The sequence below is a fragment of the Grus americana genome, chromosome 2 (assembly GCF_028858705.1).
Source record: "Grus americana isolate bGruAme1 chromosome 2, bGruAme1.mat, whole genome shotgun sequence".
NCBI classification, from domain to species: Eukaryota; Metazoa; Chordata; class Aves; order Gruiformes; family Gruidae; genus Grus; species Grus americana.
In genome coordinates this window covers 85,919,647-85,943,041 of record NC_072853.1, presented here as the reverse complement: position 1 = coordinate 85,943,041, position 23,395 = coordinate 85,919,647, and positions in this window count along the sequence as shown.

The window sequence follows — 23,395 nt, the reverse complement described above, 5'->3', positions numbered from 1 at the left end:
CACAGTTTAAATCACATGCACAAAAGTAGTCCTAGGTATCCTTTCAAAGCATGCATGGAACAAATTTCTGTGTAGTATAAGCATTTATATTTTTCCTTTGAAGAATGACCTCTGAAGTAAGGAGTTTAAACACGGGGGGACATCGTTGCAAGAATAATTTAACTTTAATGAGAAAGTTTATTTGAAAGAACAGAAAAAAATATTGCAACTTGTCTCTATGCCTTTTGAGATGTTGCAAACTACATTCTTATGTCACTCATTCACTGCTATTTAAAATAGCTTTTTTAGTATTACCCAGTAAAGGATCACAATCTCCATGTATTTCCACAACTACATGATTCATTAATATGAAGTTTAGTTTCTGAATAAGTCGGTAAATTCAAACCTGCACGCAACCTGTATTCTTTTGATATTGCACAAAACAATGTTAGCTTTATGTTATATTTTTCTTACTTGTGTAACTGTGTTCAGAAGGCAGCAACAGTGGATCACTGGACTATTTTACTAGGCCCCTTTCCCAAACAGTGTAAGTTTTCTTTGCCTTTTAAACTGTTGACATACATTCTCTTTCCATGAAACCTGGGAACATGAGAATCTCTAAGCCGAATATCCTTTTTACAGCTGTAGGGTTTTCTCCCAGCTGCCTTCACTCATTTGACTCGATCTGTGAACAATATTTCTGCATACCTTGTATGCAGAAGTATACGTTGTATATAGATATGAGAGAGGATGGCATTAGGACCTTAGTGCGCTCTCCATTTCTTTTCTTTCTTTGAAAAACAAACAATAAAAAGCTGTAATTTGGGTTCACATCATCCTCGAATATGTAGTCCAGTGGATGAGTGTACAGAAAGTGGCAGAGCTAAGTTGTTGATGTCTAGAGGTTTTGTTTGCTTATATTATGTATTTATTCACGTTAGAAGAGATTTTTGAAATGTGCTTCCTAGTGCTTTGCTGTCAACATGCTCATGAGCAGCATGCACTAGGATTTTTGGATCTCAATAGCTCAGAAATCAGTAGTGGAAATATTCCAATGACTCTTGATTTTGTCACTCAATGTGGAGATCTGCTCTCTTCTGTGTAGCATAACTACTGTGACAGAATAGTATCAGTTTATAAGAGTTGTCACTTTAAGCAGTCAGGCCAGATACTTTTTATTTTTATTCTAAGCCTGGCAAGTTGCAGAGCATCAAGTGAAAAACCAGGGAGGGAGTAAAAAGTACCCTATGGTTCCTGAGAACACTGTCATTGTTAGAGTAATCTATTCTAGTGCTTGATCTTCATAGAAACAGTTTACTTTAAACAAAGAAAAGTATTCACTATTAGTCTGATGTAGGAGTAATCATTATGGTTATTAAGGAATATATTGATTAAATAGACAACATGAGTTAAATAACATCACAGTTTTGACCTGTCTGCTTCCTGCTCCCAAAGTATAATGTTGCAATAACATGATCTTTATTATAAACCACCTCATTCCATGAGCCAGTTCAGCAATTATTTTATTATACAGGCTGTTATTCAGTAAAGGTCACATACCTTAGTTGGTAAATGTTATGCACATCCATCATTTTTAGATTCAGTGAAGTTTCTGGATGTGTACTTACTAATTAATAGAGAACCAATATTTCTGTCATTTTTAGTTTGCCGGGACTTATCACACTCTCTGCAACAGCCACAGTCATAATGTATTTTTTGTCACTGTAAACCCTGAAGGTGTTTTGTCTCAGTTACAGTATTGTGGGAGCAGCAAAAGTTTTGCTGCAGTTCTGTTAGAAGGTGAAGTTATTACTATAAGTGCTTTGGTCTTCCCTTCAGCCCATCCCTAGTGAATCTTACTTTAAAGTCTGCAGAAGTATCTCCATATTATCTCTACCACAGAGAAGATTTTAAAATATTTAAGGAAAAGGCAGCATTAAGATTGAGCAGATTTGTGTTATGGATATTAGATTCTCTGAAAATTTTATGATAATGGTTTTACCCCAATTATATCTGCTTGTAATTGTGCCCATTCTGAGTAAGAGCTGGTGGTTGAAAAGCTGACTATCATTTAAGAAACCCTAACTCAGTTCCCTGCTACTACGTAGACTTACTGCATGACTTTGAGCGAGTACTTAAAACAACTGCGTGAAAGTATTCAAGGCGGCTAGGGGAAGTTTCACAAATGCAAAGTTGCCCAAATTTTAATACTTAAAGACAGTACACTTTAACTCTGGCTGTTTTATTAGCACACAGTACCAGTAAGAGTGCATCTTTAAAAGGTTTTTTTCTACTGTCTATAAGTATTCTTACATTGCAGTTTGGGTATTAGCTGTTTGAAGGGTTCAAAGGATTCTAACATACACACACAGAATCTGGAAAAATAGTTGGCTGTTCCCCTCAGTGAATGGACTCTCTTCAAACGTTTTCTACTTAGCCTTTCTTTAGTGGTTATCAGTTTCTCTGGCTGGAATCTCTCTGAAGGCAACAGGTGTCCCTTTTGGGCTCTTCATATAATGTATGTTAGAGCTGTAAAAATCATAAAAGTTCACTTCAGTCCAAAGGGTAATTGAATAGCCCACTGACATCCATTGAGGGCTATCAAATACAGAGATGCCACCTTTGTAGGAATGTCCCTCACCTATAATTTGTTGCAGGCAAAAAAAAAAATCTATTTTTGTACAGTAATTCATTTATATACCAATAACTCAGCATATAAGTCTTTCATTAGTCGCTTCTCAAGGCATCCAGCCTGAATGTTAGGCAGAGCTCCAGCCTATGCAGTGATGACATGAGTGAGGAGCATGTTCAACTCCTTGGTATTTCAGGCAGCCAACTACAAGTGTTGCAAGTTATGGACTGACCGAAACTTTCCTTTTCCCTGGATTGTCGCTGCCTTCTTTCTATAATGAAGCACCACACAGCTTTTCCAAACATTATCTTTACAGATTTAATGAAAAGAAAAAAAAAAAAAGAAAAAAAAAAGAAAAAAAAGAAAAAAAAGAAAAAAAAAGAGGGAAAAAAATAAAAATGTCCCTTTGGTTTGACTCAGTATCCTTGCTTTTATGTTCTTCTGTCAGTTTCAGCCTGTCTTCTTCTAGGATGATATTCAAATGTTGGCAGCCATTTAAGAGTGGTTGTAGTGTGAATATCTTATTGTTGTCCATAGTCCTGGATTGCCTTTTCTTTGATATTTCTTTCTGTTAGAGGATAAGGTCATCGGCTGTAATCTTGACTGTCTGAGATTCTTGTGTTTTCTTAGAATAACTTTACAAGTGAATTCATGTTCTGTAATACCCACTAAGAAGACGTGAGGAAAATTGATACATCACGCGTAAAATGTCAGAACACATTTAGTGTCGCAAGCACTGTGAATGATGTTGCCATTGATAAATCAGGAAGCATGTCTCAACATAGATTCTCAGTTTGCTTAAAGGTTGTCTTGCTATTACGAGTCTGCTGATGAGTACTGTGCTACTCTCAAGGGACGAAACATGCTTCTTCCTTACAGGCTTACTAACTTTTCTTCACTGGCTTTATCTTTGCATTTTTGTTGATGTACACAATGCAGCTTGCCCTCCATGTGAATTTACTGAGAGGATATATTCTCTCTATATTCTATTAGAAAGCTGAACAGAAACTACAGTGACGTCTTCCCTCTTCCAGCACCTCTGTGTGTCAGCTGTTATAATCTTAATGCAGTAACATGTCTTGTTCTGTGAGTTTTTACTGACAGCCTGAATTTATCCACCCACCACAGAAAGGTTTTATTGTGCAACCCCTAACCTTTGGTCACAATCTTCCAGGCTGCAACAGCTTCGTATTGTTGGGATTACATTGCTGCTGGCTTTACAATGCAGCTGAAGAGAAATGGGTCATTGATCCAATAGCATGACTGTAAATATGGCAGCTGGATGGTTGGCAGCTTTTTTATTGCATAGTGTACGTATTGGAGATGTCTGTGTCTGCTAGAGTCCCACTGTAGATACTCTCCTCTGCTGCAGGTGTGTAGTCTCTATTTATTCTATATGTTGCTTTGTTATAGAATCATAGAATCATAGAATGGTTTGGGTTGTTTTGGGCAGGGGGGGGACATGTTATCTTGCTTAGTTGCTGGGCACTCTTCCTTTTATGTTTTGTGTTTCTTTCTATGTTCTTGACTGGGCTATCCATCCTACCTCCCATATTTTTAAATTTGACCTTTATACTAGTAGCTACAAATACTTACGCTTAGGCAGTAGCGTAGTGCAGATATATTTGAACTATCATTAAACTTGCCAGCAATGAAGCTGAATAGGATGGAGGTTATACAGGCCTGAGTAGTTATCCAGATTCTCATGACATTTTTCCAGAGTGCATTAAGCCTTACGTTGTGTTGTCTTTACTGCTGTGTCTCTCACTTAAAAGTAACTTTACTGCATCCTTTTTTTTTGATCTTGGATGATTCAGTTGTACTTGGTTTTTGGAGGAAGTTTGCTTGTTGTATCCAGCTGTCCTGCTAGATCTCTTTCTCAGAGCCATCACTCCTGTTAGGTGATATTATGAGTCTTTCTCTAATTAAGGAAGCTGTACCATTCTAGAAGTTCTCTATGGAGGTCAGCTTTAACTAGTCTATTTCACCTTTTGCTTCTTGGTTTCTAAGTGAAAAACTGCATCTCAGTTTTTTGAGGATTATATCACACATTAAACACCTTTACCATCAGTAAATATGTTTTTCAGGCTTATTTCTAGCATCAGTCTTACTCATTTCTCCTTGCTTCTTCAGTGAAATAGAAAAGAATTTACCTTCATCAACTTATCTTTATCTTCCATGCTTAAGTCTACATGCAGACTAATTCCTTGGCACCATTTACAATGTTTTCTTTTCCTTTCTTCATTTTGAAATCTGGTTTACAGTCTAGTCTGAGTTCTTCTGTTCTCTAGTCTGAGTTTCTTTGCTGCATAGTTTGACTGTTAATTTTTTTTTTCTCGTAGTAGATCTCATTATTCATGGCTGTCAATACCATGCTTCATACATTGTGTGCTGGTTAATAACTGCACCAAACTAGGATTTTCCTTTTCTTCCCTTTCCCTTTCCCTTTCCCTTTCCCTTTCCCCTTCCCTTTCCCCTCTCCCTTCCCCTTTCCCTTTTCCTTAGCATTTCTTATCAAAATGTGGCTATTACAAGTGGAACCGTATATTCACTCAGCTTCACTCTCTAGCAGCCTCTGCTCTTCCATGCAAGTTCCGTGCCATTAGTCAATACTGATAAGAAAGGAAATGACTATATGGAGTGAGGATGTATGGATTTTTACATATTCCTTTGGACTCCTGGTACCAAAGTTCCAGAAAATGGGAATAGCAATCAGCCTGTCGCATTAAGGAGATTAGTGAAGTATTGGATACATAAAGCAATGCTTCATATAAGCCCTCAAATCTGGAAAAGACTAAGAATTTATTTCATTAGAATCTGTTTGGTTTACAGATTAAAATTAAGTTCAGGAACATGGTAAATTTTTTCATAAGTTTCTAGCTCAGAATGTTTCTGTTTGAGGCTAATAGAAGTAGCCACTGTCTATATTTTTTCTCCTAAGATAAAATCAGAAAGAGAAATGTTAAGTGGAAATTTGGGGGGGAGAACGAGACACACAAACAAAATTAATGTGTCTCACTGCTGTACTGGTTTAGGCTGTAATTCAAGATTAAGACTCAGTTTCATTCCACTTTATTCCATCTTATCTTTCCATTGACAGGGGAATTACTCTATTACAGAGACAAGGTGTATCTAGCACCCCACTTACTTACAAAATATTTAATGATAGAAAGAGAGAATCAAAATAATTTGGAATGAAAACAGATACTGAAACTGGAAGATAGCCAATGTGTCTGGTCCTGCCATTTCCTGAATGAAAAGTGTTTGATATGTATCTGTCCCTCATTGTTTTACTTTCATCATTTTCTTGTCACTGCTTTTGATTCTTTCAGAATCAGTGCAGACATGGTTTCTTTAAATCCATCCAAAAACTTGGGTTTAGCCAGTGTAGAAAGAAATAGACAGTTTCTTTTTTCTCTCTCTAAACAGGAACTCATTGCAATATATTCATATTGAGTCTTCTTCATATTGAATTCTTATCAAATTGAATTTATATAGAATTGATTCTTTTTGTACTCAAAGGTATCTGCATAGCATTAACTTCAAGAAAAAGTTGTTATCTCCACCTGCAGTGGCCCTGGTGTGCAAGGTATCGCAGTGCATGCTTCTTTTCACTAGTTTTTTTCTGGTGGCACCTGCAGTATTTGGCACAACAAACAACAAAGAGAAAAGAGATAGAATATTTATTTTGATTGTCTTTCCTTTTGGGGGTATAAGCACTGTCTTTATACAGCATTTATAAGGAGCTATTTTGCTTTCATTTCATAAGATTTTTTGATGAATCAGTTCACAAAAAATGCAATGATAGACCTTTAAAATTGTGTTCATGTTTAGAATCCAAGTTTATGTTAAGCTCCTTTGAGGCTCTGACTGTTTATTTCATTCCTGCTTTACAGCTTGAATTGGAAATGCTGAAATACCATAAAACAGGCTCGGACAAATTTGATAGTTTCATATCCAGACCTAGAGCTTCAGTACATTCTTGACTGTAAACATGCTTCTCTCTCTCCCAAATTAGTGCCCTCCTGTTTATGTACTGAAAAGGAGGAGAATTCCTATTCTACAGCTCATTAAAGATGTCATGTTCTAGCTTTCCACTTTCCCCTGTTCCCTTTATTTTGCATTGTCATATTGTTTGACATCTGTCTTTTGTTACACTCTGCTGTCCCAGCACTGATTGTTTCAACACCATCTTACTATGTCTCCTGTGTACAAAGGGCTTTGTACACAGCATGTTCTGGTCAGTATCTCTTGAAAGAAAAGCTGCCTCAGCACATTATTTACTGTTACACGAAGGGGATTGCAGAATTTTATATATTGTATATACTACAAAATATTACAATGATGGAAGGCTGTTAGGAATGCCAGAGTTACCAGGATTTTTAATTGAAATGAAATTGGCAATATGTTAAATGTAGAGTAAAAAGTTTAATGCAAATTTATTAGTAATTCATGTTTTACAGCATATTATAGGAAAGAAAACCAAATACTTTTCCCTGCTCTGAATTCTTTAGAAGATTATCTATTCAGAGCTTTGTCAGAATTAATATATTTCCCCACAACATGTCATTTCAATGAAGCAGCATTTTCTGATGGAATATGTTTCACTAAGGGAAAAAAAATTAACTTCCTCTAATTGTTACTGAATAGAAAACCCTACTAAATATAGTTTATGTGCTAGCATTATACCAGTCAAGTGAGTCAAGAGCACAGGTCATGCAATCTGAAATGTATGTTGAATCAAGTTGGATTTTTATAACAATATTTTCTTAGCTATAATTTTAATTGAAGTAGTAGACAAAACAGACTGAAAATCATTTTGCCTGATATCCTTGAGGTTGGAAGATATTCTTTTAATGCTTCTACTGGAAGTATTATGGGAAATATTAATAAGCTGAGGCTTATGTCCACTTGTTTATGAAAGGACATTTTTTATACGAAACGAATGTTACATTTCCTACCTAGGTATGCACATGTGCTTCTCTACCATGAAATACTCTGGTGGAATGCCATCTTCCTTCCAGTACTGCTTTACATTTTTCCCAAATGAAGCACTTTCTATACAATCTTTACTTCTCTGGGGATCACATAAATACTGGATACCATCCCAAATAAGTATTGACAACTAAGCAAATTGTGTGTTATTGAAATTGAAAATTATAGAGAAACAGCGTTGAGTTTTTTTTAATCTGACCTGGACCACTTCTAAATATTCACAAAAAATTCTTAAGAAAAAAAAAAATCATAATCCATGTGAAATTGTTAGTGACCTGCTACATGACTTAGACACACACAAGTCACAGAATCACAGACTGGTAGGGGTTGGAAGGGACCTCTGGAGATCATCTCAGTCCAACTCCCACTGCTAAAGCAGGATCACCTAGAGCAGGTTGCAGAGGATGATGTCCAGGTGGATTTTGAATATCTCCAGAGAAGGACACTCCACAACCTCTCTGGGCAGCCTGTCCCAGTGCTTGGTCACACTCACAGTGAAGAAGTTTTTTCCTCATATGCAGATGGAACTTCCTGTGTTCCAGTTTGTGCCCATTGCCCCTTGTCCTGTCACTGGGCACCATCCTCTTGACATCCACCCTTTAGATGTTTATAAGCATTGATGAGATCCCCTCTCAGTCTTCTCTTCTCCAGGCTAAACAGACCCAGCTCTCTCAGCCTTTCCTCTTAGGAGAGATGCTCCAGTCCCCTCATCATCTTTGTAGCCCTAAAAAGTCTATGGGGTTGGATGGGATCCACCCAAGTGTACTTATCAGCAGTCCTGGCTAACCAGGGAGGTCCCAGTTGATTGGAGGTTAGTCAATGTGATGCCCATCTACAAGAAGGGGCAGAAAGAGAATCTGGGGAACCACAAGCCTGTCAGTCTGACCTCGGTGCTGAGGAAGGTTATGGAGCAGATCATCTTGAGTGATGTTACACAGCACATACAGGACAACCAGGTCATCAGGCCACGTCAGCATGGATTTATGAAAGGCAGGTCCTGCTTGACTAACCTGATCTCCTTCTATGACAAGGTGACCCCCTTAGAGGATGAGGGAAAGGCTGTGGATGCTGTTTACCTGGACATTAGTAAAGCTTTTGACACCATTTCTGACAACATTCTCCTGGAGGAACTGGGTGCTCATGACTTGGATGGGCATATGCTTCACTGGGTGGGTGGCCAGGTCCAAAGAATTGTGATGAATGTAGTTACATCCAGTTGGCGGCCAGTCACAAGTGGTGTTCCCCAGGGCTCAGTACTGGGGCCAGTTCTCTTTAATATCTTTATCAATGATCTGGACGAGAGGATCTAGTGCACCCTCAGTAAGTTTGCAGACGACACCAAGTTGGGCGGGAGTGTTAATCTACTGGAGGGCAGGAAGGCTCTACAGAGGGATCTGGACAGGATGGACCGATGGGCCAAAGCCAACTGTATGAGGTTCAACAAGGCTCAGTGCTGGGTCCTGCACTTGGGTCACAACAACCCCATGCAACGCTACAGGCTTGGGGAAGAGTGGCTGGAAAGCTGCCTGATAGAAAAGGACCTGGGGGTGTTGGTCAACATCCGGCTGAATATGAGCCAACGGTGTGCCCAGGTGGCCAAGAAGGCCAAGAGCATCCTGGCTTGTATCAGGAATAGTGTGGCCAGCAGGACCAGGGAAGTGATCGTCTCCCTGTACTTGGAACTGGTGAGGCCACTGGTTCTAGAAAAGTTAACAGGTAGCATTTGGGTTTTTTAAAAATTATTTCTTCATTCTCTACTTGACAACCTAACATCACGTGCATAAAATGGTGACCGCTGCCATTAGCTAGCAATATCTGTCCTTTCTATACTCTATCCTATCCTATTGGTTAAGGTAAAATGCTGTTAAATTTCTATATGTTCGACCCTGTGCATACTGTTTAAATATTTACCCTGCCTCTTCCCCTTCTTATCTTCCTTTCTTGCTATATGCACAGCCCCTAACCATTTGGAAGAGGAAGGTATCTTAGAACAAAAATCTATTTATTGTAAACTGAAATTCAGTAGTTATACTCCAAAGGGCATACTGCGGTTTAGCAGTGTGGTGAATTAATATATGTAGTAAGTGGAAGTTTGGGTTTTTTACCACCTCATCAATAAAATATCATCATGCAGTAAAATAATTGCAAAGCTTTTTATATAAACACATTCTGGAAAGGATTTTATGTCACTATTAATCATAGAAAGGTTTTAATATCAGCATAACTTTCAAAGGCTGTTAAAAGCTGTAAATTCCTTATCAATGTGGTTTCTAAATTTACTATGAGCTGTACAGCAGTGCTATCCAAGTAGAAGCAGCAGGCACATCTGAAAGGGTAAATCACAAAACACAAACGGAGTCACAGCTCAAAATAATTGAAAAGTGACCCAATCAGCAATGAACGGCGTATTAAAAACAGATAGTGTTCCAGTGCAACCACTCCATTGCAAGTTGGCCTGCTTCCCCTTTGTTTTCCAAACTGGTAGCTTTGCTCTTCCACTGCAGCACATAGTAAGGAAAACCCACTGGCTCAGCAGAACTGTGGGAATCTTTCATGATTCCCCTCTATTTCTGCAAAATTTTAATTTCTTGGGTTTTTTGTTTTGTTTTGTTTTTCATTGTAGAATGTTTATTTTGTGCATTCTTGAGATAAAGGGTGTTTGCAAAAGAACAAACGCACCACAAGCTTGGACTCAGTAACACTTCTGTTCCCTCATTTCTACAGCCTCAACTCCTGTTACACCTGCTCATGCTGTGAAATGATATTCAGTGTACTGATCTTCTTCCTTTTCCTCGGTCTTTCCAATAACAAAATTAATACAGTAACAAACCAAACCAGCATGACATCTGCAATGACAAAGTATTGTTTGTTGTTTCTCATGCCTTACAGGATCTGAGAATATGAAATTCCTAGGTTTTCAGAGATTTCTACTTTAAAGACTGCTCAACATCTGGTGTAGCATAGAGCAGATAGATAGGGTGCTGGATCAGGAGGAGGAAAGATAGCTTTTAGGATCCGAAAAAGGCTCCTGAATAGGAGAAGCAATAAGAAAGGATGGAGAGGCCATAGTGGTACCATAGAAAAGGAGTGAAAGAAAGGGGGTTGTGGTGCCTGAGCAGAATGCAATTCATGGAAATAAGAACAGACAAGTTTTATTGTTGGATGATAGGTTTCAAAGCTGACACTCACCTTCTACCTCTCATACATCTTAATACCCTTCTGCAAATACAGTATGCACAAGGTTTTGACAACTTCAGCACTACAGATATTTAACAAATGCTTTTCTAGGATCAGATAATTATTGTGTGAGTGCCTATTTGAGGCTCAGTATGAATAGGACCTCCTGTGGCAGTGCGGCTCCTTTGAACTCAAACACAGGGTTGCCATGACATCCTAGTGACAAAGAGAAAAGATTGTTCAATGCAGCTCTGATCCTCTCCCTCTAAATTCTAAAGCTAAATTTGAATAATACCTTTGAGTTGGATAAGAAAGTATTTTTCTTTACTGATAAACTACACAAGTGTTTGTTAAATGTAGAACAGAGCTTAATTTACCTAGAGCTTAATTTACCAAAGAGCTAAATTAGAAAAACATTAAGTTCATTTAGGGATGTCAAGAGGCAAAGAATATAGTTTTCTGACCATTTCCTTTAGTCATGATCTATTGCAAATAATATAGTGTCTTTTTAAAACTAGTTGAATTTCAAACATTAACTACAAATAGAACAGTATGTATTCATCTGTTCTGATTTTAATTTCTCTTGATGATTTTTTCTTTTGCCTTTGGCTACTAGACTCCAGAAGCTTACAGTGTCCAGCATGTCTTTCTCTGTGAAGGCAGTTATACATTGTAACCTAATTGCTTCTCAATTTTATCTATTTTCATTTTGTAATAAGCCACATGTGCTGAGTTTTCCTACGCTATACTTTCCTTTACAAAATATTTCTTGCCAACCCACAAAATGTGTTTTAAACTTTTATCTACTGCCTTCTGAGTTTTCTGACATTTCAATTGGAAAAGTAAGCAACAAAATCATAGCCAGCATTGCCTTTACTGATACTGCATAGACGTAAAAATACCTCCTTACTTAACCTGTTTACCTGCACTTTGGCAAGACCAGTATGACGTTTAAAAAAGACAAATGCAAAGTGCTGCATCTGGGATGAAATAACCAAAAAGCTCACTACAGGCTAGGATGTGTGTGCCTAGGGAGCAGCCTTGCTGAAAGGGACCTGGGGGTCCTGGTGGAGAACAAGCTGAACATGAGTCAGCAGTGCACCGCTGCAGCAACAAAGGCAAGTCGGATCCTGGGCTACATCTGCCGAGGAATTACATTCCTTTAAAAATTACTCCATATGCTCTATTTTGCTACTGTTTAATTTGCCCTTCCCCCCCCCCCCCCCCCAGGGACATATGCTTTTGTTGCATATATATAAAAGAAATATTGTTAGGAAAATTTAAAATTAACATTCTGCATCTATACTACAATATGCTATTTGCAGAAGGAATATGGAACAGAGATGACTATCCTAGATCAGGTTTAGTTGATCAGAATTGAAGATCAAAATATTATTTTAAAATAACATACTTGATTTGATACTCTGCTCAGTGCTTATGTAGGCGCACTAGAGAAAGATCTTTATAATAATATGCAACTGCCAAATCCAAAAGGAATTTGAAAAAATTTTGGGCAATATTTACTTGTTCCTTAAGTATTATCTAACTACTTAAATTCCCAACAATAAACTTGTGGATGAAAAGGACGAAAAGCTTTTTTGCAGCTCTTTTCAGCATAGGCAGCCTACCAAAAGGACACAGAAAAGATACAGATACACTCCAATACACTCTATGGAAGTGGCCCCCAGGGAGTCCTACTGATATTACAGAGACACTTACAAGTGCAAGGAACTGGCAGAATTAGTTCCAGATCTGGAGTTTAGCTTGTAGGTTTTATAGATAATGACTTTGTAAAACATATCTTAGTTATTTTATTGATATTTCTTTTAAGCAAATGGTAAAATCGTGAGTTATAAAAAGATGATGAAACATTTGTTTTTAAGTTAATATTAAAGATGACAAGCAGTAAGTGTTTGAAACCCTATCAGTTATGGTTATCCATTAATTTCATGCCTTAGTACAGCACAATATATATTATGCATACCTGCTGGTCAGAGGGACTTTTTCTTCATATGATTTTGGGTGTTGTAAACAGTATGAACAAATTACGATCTTATCAGAATTTCTCATAAGGCAAACAAAAAAAATTGCAATGATTTACTTTTTTGTCAATACTCACGAGTGTTTCCAAAATGCAACATGATTTCAGGGTTCACTGTCATTCCTGCCCGCCCCCAGTTCCTTACATTTAAGATTAGTAAGTACAGATTATCCATCAGCATGAGACAAGGAATTATAACGACATGATGTAAACTTTTCCATTAATAATCTTAGCATAAATAGTGACTCTAATGGATATCTTCTTTGAGTTTAGTACTGTTGCTGTGATGCAGCCAAGGGGCAGCAGCTGTTAGGAATTCTGGGAACTGCAGAGATTTGACAGTGGAACTAAACAAATGCTTTCCCCCAGTGTAATTGCAAGGGAGCTGTACCAACCTTCTCACAGGGAAGCTGTACTATTTTTGCTCAGCACAGCACTCTGAAAATCTATAAGATGCAAGGCATCTCACACCATATATAAACTGTGAATTGCATTTGGAAATACTTCTTTTTCTGCAAAATTCAGCATTTTGAACATTTTCTTAGTAGCTACCACTATATTCTTTTGTTGAACTGATTTTGACAGCCTTCCTGTGAATGAGTGTCTGAATAGTGGCGCATATAAGTGAGGGAAGAGACTGGGAAATGACAGAGTATTGCAGGTGTAAGAGCCATCCTATTATGTACAGTGACCGATAGTCACACTAGTGGAGACTTGGATAGCCAGTATTGTCTTAATTTTCCATTAGCAACTCGCACTGTGTGTTTAGCAGCTCTCTCCAGCCTCTTGCTGACCAATCCAAATGGAATGATGTAGCTGATATCTCACCTCTAGTAAGTCCTGAGTAGGGTCTAGGAAGTCTTCCCTCTTCAAATGATGTCTTGTATAGGTAAGGACTACGGATAAGTTAGAAAAAAAATAGAGACAAAAAGTTGTGGACTGAGAGTTTTGTGGGACCCAGCAGTTTATTTTAGAGATTGCATAATTAGGTCTGAGAATTGGGAGGGAAGATCTGAGAGGAGAAATAAGTTCTATGATAGGGACAATGTCAAGGATACTCAAGGTAAATATTGAGAGCTGGGAAGGGATCCAAGAATGCTTTGCTCAAGGGAAGATCTAGGGAGTAAAGCAGGTTGGTGTTCTGGGGAGGGATGGGAATCCAGACCAATGAGCATGAATTTCACCACAGATTAGTTACAGGCCTGTGGTAAGTCCTGCAATTTGTGCTGAATTGCAGAAGGTATTCAATGTTTTTCAACAGATTCCTGCCTTTTCAGATGGAAATTATGTTCTAAGAAACACTGTAGGAAGGGTCTTAATGTTGTCTGGCAAACAGCATTAATTCACTGGATAGCAGAATTATTTGTCCTAAAGAAAAGAACGGATAGAAAAATTCAGGTAACTGCTATTCCCCAGGAAAAAATAGAATAGCCAGCAGAAGGGCAGCAATAAGGACTGCCTGTTATGTGAAAAAGTCCTCTTACCCTCAGAATTTCTTTTAATTTTTTTTTTTTTTTTTTTAGGATTCACAGTATATTTAGTGATAATATAAAGAAGAGGAGAACACATTTAAAAAGAGAGATCTTGGGAAAGAAGAGAGGGGGGAGTTGCACAAGTGGAAGAAGTAGTAGTGGCCTTGACAATGCACTAGTCCTTAAACAGCACAGAGAAAGCAAGCAGACTCTTGAGACAGTTTGGGATGGTAGTAAGATACTCTGCCTTCCAGGACCTCACTTACCAGCAGCACATCCTCTGTGGTACTGAAACAAATGACTGGATGGAATATATGTAAAGCTCCAGAGTGAACCTCCTTACAGTCTTCCTGTAGGCTTGACTGTGCTCAACAGCATGATAGTCATAGATAATCCTCTGGGATGATTTGGGGTTATGATACATGAACATGTGTCAATGCCTGACAATGATTTTCTAGAAACCAAGGCTAAGTCATGACTAAGATGGTAGTCTCAGGAAGGTACTTACTAAAACTCTGCATAATTCTTTGTCAAAAGAATAATAAAGGATCCCATATACTTTAATATCTCGTTGATGAGATAGCCTGGCATACTCAAATAATGATGCTGAGCAGGAAGGGCAGTGTACACAAACCACCTCCATATTCTTAACACTGTAACCTTAAACCATGCTACTTGAATCTTGCTGGAATTCATTCCCTATTAAAGTTTCAAGATGCTCTTTTAACTTCTTTTTAAGGCTTGGTTTAAGGTATTTCTAGTGAAGTAATCACCTCTTAATTTTATTTTACCCTACCACTTCCTTTGCATGTTACAGAGCTTAGCATTATGCATTTCTACTGAAGTCATCTCCCTCTCCTCCACACGCACCCCTCCCCCAGCCATTTGGCCTCTCATTCTCTAATTTCTTCTTTCTAGAATCATTGGGTTTTTCCTACTGCCTTTGTGTGGCAGATTACTTGGTAGCACAGGAGGCCTTTTAGTTACACCACGGGAAAAAACATTAAACTTGTAAAATGCCACTGACTTATAGATTTCTAAACCTTACAGAAGAGTTCACCATATAGCATCTGTTAATGTCAGAGGAACTAAGGAAATCAAATGTTTCACTGGCTTTGATTAACCTTTTTTTATATTTTAATTCAAGTTTGTTTGTGTGCATTTTGAATAGTTTTTCAAAGAGCCAAATTCAATAAAGAAAAATAACAGTTAAGGATCTTGCAGAATACTCTAAGGCTGTCACAGAAATACAGATACACTTAAGTTATTTCAGTTTCTCATCTGTGATAATACCAAATATTTGAATATCTATGGTATTGACACTCATATTGATATGGGCATAGTTATATCTACTGTGTAGTGTAGCTATTGCCATAAAGAGTGACACTAGTGAGAACAATGTTCTGGTTTGTCAAGGTACTTGTTACTTTTCATAAACATAGAATACTACAAATGCTGCAAGACAATGATTTAGGCAAAAAATTATAACCCAAAATGGCACACAAATGCGTTTATTTGTGTAAAGATTTTGCCTTACTCATGCAAACGGAATTGAGGAAACAACCCTGTTACATAATATTCCGATGTAGATTACTTAAAAATATTATTTTTAATGTGTACAAATATATATATCATCACCTCTTAATTTTATTTGCTCCACCACTTCCTTTGCATGTTATGAACCTTAGCATTGTGTCACAAATACTGTAAAAATTGGGGTCATCAACTGTATTAGAGGTCAGAAGTGATACATTTAATACTTATGTCCAAGTTTTGCAGTACAGTGCTTCCAAGTGGCATCTGTTTCTCCAGAGATGCGATCTTTTAAATGATTTTGAAAAAAACACACCACCAAAAAAACCCACCCAGCCTACCCACCTTTCTAAGCGATTTAATTGACAAGTAATTAAGAGACAAGCAACTGCTTATCTAAAAAGAAGAAAACTTCAGGGCTCTTTCACCCTAATACAAAAAAGCAACTACTACTTTTTTGTGTTGTCACTGAGGTCAATGTATTAATTCTCTAGTGTTCTCAGTGTGCAAGGCAGTTTACAAGAAATCATAAGAAAAGGGCGCAGTTCATCTCCATTGTTCTTCAAAGGCAATGAGAGAAGAGAGCACAGTTTTGCCCTTTTTGTGGAGGTTATCCAGAGGTTGTCATGCCTAGAAATTCCTCAAAAGAACTCCAACCAACCAAAAAACCCCACAAAACCAGCAAAGCTCTGGACAGTGACTACTCACCACCACTGTGACCCAGTCTCAAATTGGCATATGTGAATATTTCAGACTTTGCTTAGACTTACCTTCACTCCTGAGAACCAGCATGAAGCCTATGCACAATTAATACTGTACTTGGAAAACAAAATAGAATGTTAGTGGATCATACACTAGTAATGGAGTCACTGTACAATCTCCAACTTTACTTACAGTTTGTTCTCAGGGATTATACTAAACATGGATGCTGATAGATAGAGTGTCTGTGCATTTGCTATAAATTAAACTAGCTGGTAAGTCTATCTGCAAAAGAAAAAGAAAGAGGGAATTAGCTGCCGGCATATTACACCAGGAAAAGTAATTTTCCTTTTCAAAAAATTACTAAAATGCCTGCTAGTTTTTGTGTTGTAGATGTCAAACATGCAGAAATAAACCTACTAAATTCCTATTGTGCAGTATCCATCCTTAATATTTTTAAAACATTGTGAATCAATCTTTTGTGATTAATAATATTGGCTGTGTCATTGTACATTTCATTTTGTTAGTGTCTGTCTGTTGTCTATTGTCTTATGCTTTAATTGTAACAGCTTTAGTGTAAAGATTCTTTTGAATTGTATAAGAGGTTGGCTTACAGATAGGGCTTCTATCTGCTACTTTTAAAACACTAACAGTTCTAATAATTTGAAGGAAAGGATGGCTCCTGAAGTTTGGCCCTTGCCACTCCAGGCAAATATTTTGATCTGGAATATACCATATTGCTAAACATGCTTTGTCTCTTGGAAGCTCTGCTTTTGCTCTTACTGAAAGAACTACAGTTCAGTACATAACTGAAATTAAACTCAAAAGTCCATGCTATGATAATTTATGACTATTCTTTTTTTATTTCTCAAATAGATCAATTAATAGGACTGTGGTGGGTTGAGCCTGGCTGGGGGCCAGGTGCCCACCAGAGCCGCTCTCTCACTCCCCTCATTCACTAAACAGGGGAGAAAAGGCATAACGAAATGCTTGTAGGTCGAGATAAGGACAGGGAGAGATCACTCACTAATTATCGTGACGAGCAAAACAGACCAAACTTGGAGAGGGAATTCATCTAATTTATTACTAGGCAAAACAGAGTAGAGGAATGAGAAAATAAAATCAACTCTTAAAACACTTCCCCCCACCCCTCCCATCTTCCCGGGATCAACTTCACTCCCGGCTTCAACCTTCCCCCCGCTCAGCGGCACAGGGGGACGGGGAGTGGGGGTTACGGTCAGTTCATCTCACGGTGTTTCTGCTGCTTCTTCATCCTCAGGGGGAGGACTCCTCTCATCGTTCCCCTGCTCCAGCATGGAGTCCCTCTCACAGGGTGCAGACCTTCAGGAGCAAACTGCTCCAGCGTGGGGTCCCCCACGGGGCCACAAGTCCTGCCAGCAAACCTGCCCTGGCATGGGCTCCCCTCTTCACGGGTCCACCGGTCCGGCCAGGAACTTGCTCCAGCGTGGGCTTCCCACAGGCCACAGCCTCCTTCAGGTGCCTCCACCTGCTCCAGCGTGGGGTCTTCCACGGGCTGCAGGTGGAATCTCTACACCCCCTCATCCTTCCTCCATGGGCTGCAGGGGGACAGCCTGCTTCACCATGGCCTTCACCACGGGCTGCAGGGGGATCTCTGCTCCAGCGCCTGGAGCTCCTCCTCCCCCTCCATCTGCACTGACCTTGGTGTCTGCAGAGTTTCTTACATCTTCTCGCTCCTCTCTCCGGCTGCAAAAGCTCTCCCTCTCTAAGTGTTTTTCTACTTCTTAAATATGTTATCACAGAGGCGCTGATGGGCTTGGCCTTGGCCAGCGGCGGGTCCGTCTTAGAGCCGGCTGGCATTGGCTCTGTCAGACACAGGGGGAGCTTCTAGCAGCTTCTCACAGAAGCCACCCCTGTAGCCCCCCCGCTACCAAAACCCTGCCACGCAAACCCAACACAATTACAAAAAGCAAAAACAAAACAAAACAAAAACCCAAACCAAAAATGTAATACCGAGTTTAGAAAATATATATTATGGCGTATATACTAAAGAAAAATATTCAGGTAGATATTCAGTACATTTTTTCCATACTTCAAATTCCAGAACATAAGGATCATCAGATGATGAATTGCAAGCTCCTAATTATTCTATTTGCATATATATGCACACACACACACAAAAAAGGAAAGCTGAATTGCCAGACACGGATAAGTTGATCTTTCCTTTGTTACACTGGAATTATTAAATCATCACAGAACTAAAAGACTGTATTAATTTGAAGGGGTAAGGAGTCAGCTAAGGCATTTGATTTAATACTTGTCAGTACAATTGTTCTTCTGACAGTACAAACTGTCAGTACAGTTTTTATTCATTTAATATTTTTACTATATTAAGGTCATAATACCATACTTGGTTGGCATATCTATAAAAGATTTTCAGGAACCGTAATTTAAGTTTTGTTTCTGCTATATCTATTGAATATTATGCCTTCTTTTTTTTTGCCCCATATGTACCTGAGTGTGACTAGTGTGATTTTTCCTAATTCTCAAATCCCTCTTCTCGCCATGTATCTGATACATGATAAACCTTTGAATTTTATAATTTCAAACTCTGAAGTATTTTTCCACCCACATACATAAATACTGGGGAAGTTTTATTAAGTCAAACCATCTATGAAAAGTGTCTTACAAGGATTATTTCTTACTTCTTCATAGTAGATGGACTTCCGTGATAAAAACATAGCCTCCAAGTCTAGAAAATCCTGGGCTTTGTGTAGGGGGGATTCACTAATAACAATTACTTGTTTTCTCCTCAATTTATTTCTTCATTTCAAGCAATAGGAAGAGAACAATAATAGTGAATGCAGTAAATATAAAATTCAGATTAGAAAGGCAAAGTTAGCAATTCATTCTCAGACCTACCTCACAGCATTAATGCCTTGAAAAGATGTCCTCCTTAGTAAGTTGTTTACATGTTCAAAATTGTATCATTACAAACATGCCTTGAAATGCATTTATTTTCTTTAGATTAATCCCTTTTAATAGCAACTGAGGATGCTTGCAGGTCTTCAGATGTAGTTCCTTCTGGATTGAGAATACCTCCCTGGAAGTTACATACTTATGGCTTCAATATGAAAAACATTCCTGCAAATAAATTCTGCTTCCTCTCCCTTTATACCCATAGTTAATACACATTGCAGTATTTGTTACAAAGCATCTGAATATATGAATCAGAGAAATGAATGGGGCAAGCTTTATTCAAGACTTCCTGCATGTTTGCAGAGACATTCCTCTATCCATTTTCTTCAGAACCATAACTGATGTGAAGTAATTTAACCCGCTCCCCCCCCAAAAAAAACCCCTAAATTCTTAAGAACAGGATACCAGTCCCTGGAATATGCAGAAAGATTGTATTGATAAGTGCTAATCTAAGTCTTAGGTCATATCATTTATGTCAAAAGGTCCTTCTCTATTTTTCCAGTTAAAACAGACCATTAGAATAGAGGAATTATACAGATTATTTACAGCAAAGTGTCAACAGTTTGACACTGAAAATAAGTTAGATTTAACCTCATGGCGTTAAGCTTTGATTTGAGAGGTGCACCTTGAATCAGTTCAAGAAGTTAAAGAAGCTTTCTAATTTAGTCAGATTAAAAACTGTTAATGCTCAAAATCTTTTCATTATGGATGTCATGATTTAACCCCAGCTGGTAACTAAGCACCACGCAGCTGGTTGCTCAACACCCCCCCTGCAAGGGGACAGGGAGGACAATGGAAAAAACCTCCTGGATTGAGATAAAGACAGTTTAATAGGATAAAAAAGGAAGAACATAATAATAATAACAACAACAACAATAAAACAACAGTAGTAATAATAACAATAACAACAATAACAAAAACAATAATAAAAACAATAATACAAGTGATGCACAAATGCAATTGCTCACCATATGTGAAAGGAAAATAAAACAACTCAATGCCCAGTCTGTTTCCAAGCAGCGATCCCACGTCCCAGCTCCCTTCCCCAGCTATATCCAGAGCATGACGTTCTATGGCAGGGACCATCCCTGTGGCCAGCCTGGGCCAGCTGTCCTGGCTGTGCTCTCCCAGCTTCTTGTGCACCTGGCAAGGCCTGAGAAGCTGAAAAGTCCTTGACTTTGTGTAGGCACTACACCTACCTAGCAATAACTAAAAACATCAGTGTGTTATCAATATTATTCTCATACTAAATCCAAAATACAGTGCTATACCAGCTACTAGAAAGAAAATGAACTCTATCTCATCCTAAACCAGGAGAGTGGACAAAGAGGAAACACACTATATAAAACTAATAATTTATTATTAGTATAATACTAATCTTAATGTTCTGAGCTAAGACTTGTTATTAGTCCAGATCTAAATATTTTGGAAAGAAAAAGAATACTGGCTTTTGCCCTTGCGCTCTGGGTATGCTTTTCCTGCAGGATGCCAGTGATAGGCTTGTGCATCCACAGCCAGGGCAGGGTGAGGACGACTAGAAAGATGGGTCATGCAGGATGGGGAGGGGCAAATAATCTCAAAGTGTCTGTCTCAAGGCGCCGTAGTTTCCCTGAGGGGAATGGTCTCACAGATGATGGACCCTCTGTGGTTCTCCTCCCATCTATGACAATGACTGTGGTTGGGGTATGGGCTGAGGCTGGGTGGAAATCCTGTCTCTCTTGGCAAACCAAAAGGCCACAAAACTATGGCACACCTCTCCAACCAGCGGAGTGATGGTTTACATGGTGCGCTCACCTGGGATGATGAAGGAAGGTGTACTGTGAGGCAGGGGTCTAGTGCCCACGCCTCCAACTACACTCCTTTCCAGTGGTCACGGCAGGGTTTCTTGGGGCAGGTGGCCATCTGATGGCTATTTATACCAGAATAAAAACACGCCTGTACTCCTGATCTCCAGGCAGGGAGAAAGAGCAGCCCCTACCTAAGTGTTACCCTGTTATGACTGGTGGGGAGGGTGCTATAGAGCTCATTCATGGGTTTGGGTACCCTCTCCTGATGCTCTGGCAGGCATCCCTCCAGGGTGACAGCCATGTCTGACAGCCACCCTATGTTCCTGCACAGGCCCGCTCTGGGCATCCCCTCTCTGTGGGCCAGAGCCAGCCCAGGAAGGCAGCCATACAGACTGCGGGTCCCAAAGTGCAGCTCCAGAGCAGTGAAGAGGTCTGCAGCAGCGGGGCACTGCAGGGCTGGCTCCATGAGGGCTAACCCTGAGAGTCGGGAGATGATGGCCACTGAGTAAGTAACTTGTATCGGGAAGGCCCCTGGGGGGCCAGGCAAGGACACAGCGGGTGCCAGAGCAGGGCCGGGGCTCTGAGGCGGCTTCTGAGCATGGAGGGAGGCCCCTGCCAAGGCCTCTCCTGGCTCCCTCTCACTTGGTGCCTCCCGGCAGCTGCAGCACCCGGCCAGGCTGGGGCGAGCATGGGGCGCAGGCCCCGAGGTGCAGGCCCTGACACACGCTCAGCTTGCAGGGCCCTCTGGTGCACCCGGGGCTCTGGCGGTTCCTTGGGAGAGGAAAAACGATGATCAGTCAGAAGGGGAGAAATACATAAAATAAATTCACATGACAAAAGTGTTTGCAGAGATCCTGATTTTGATGTAAGATGTTTACTTTGGTGGCAGGCAATTTGGAACATTAAGCTATGTAAACTTTTTATCTCCGAACAATAATTAACTTCTTCATTTTTTTTGTAGCACTTAATCATAGCTTACTCCCTTTTCCATGTTCATTTCAAACCTGAAAAATGTGTTTAGTTCTGTAACAACTCAGTTGAGTATGTTGTGTGACTCCTTATGATATATGAAATGATACAGTACTATAGTGACTGTATTTCTTTTCATTTAATTATTAAAAAGAAAACCATCTCCCAGTGTTATTTTTCTAAAGGAAGCACAGAAGCAACTTCTGCCGTTAACCGGAAATTTTGAATAGATAGATAGGTGGTTGGGGTGATTGTTGTAATGAAACACAGTAGTTCAAAAAATGAATGTCTTATGTCTTCAACTGGACACTTTCAAATAGTAAGCAAAATATAGCCAATATTTAGCGTTCTTTTTAATGTGAAAGAAATTTTGTGTTAATTCTTCTTCACCTTGCTCCTATTTTTATTTCAAGGTTTTCACATTTTATTTCATATTCAGTGACATCTGAATCAAAGAGACTGAGTTGGGAAAAATTAATTCAAGTCATAGGCCAAATTTATTCAAAAGTTTCCATTTAATTTTTAAAAATATTTTAGATATATCCTTTCACATTAGACATTTTGCAGTCTTCATTTTGTAAGGTCTTGATCAAACCATTTAGGAATGTGCTTACTGTTTAGATCCCATTAAATTCTATATATTTCCTTAAGTACTTAATAGCTAAACAAGTGCTGAACTATTGCAATGAAGTGAGATTTAGCATTTTTCTACAATCAATTTCTATTTGAAAACAAAAGCTGTGAAGTAGATTATTTTTAATCACTTTCCAAAGTATTTGTGAAAAGGATGGAATGTTTATTATTTAAATTTAGTATATTTTTTGTGTGCTATTTCATAGAATCATAGAATCATAGAATGGTTAGGGTTGGAAGGGACCTTAAAGACCATTGAATTCCAACCCCCCTGCCATGGGCAGGGACACCTTCCACTAGACCACATTGCCCAAAGCCCCATCCAACCTGGTCTTAAACACTTCCAGGGATGGGGCAGCCACAACCTCTCTGGGCAACCTGTTCCAGTGCCTCACCACTCTCACAGGAAAGAATTTCTTTCTAACATCTAATCTAAATCCACCCTCCTTCAGCTTAAACCCATTACCCCTTGTCCTGTCACTACACTCCCTGATAAACAGTCCCTCTCCAGCTTTCCTGT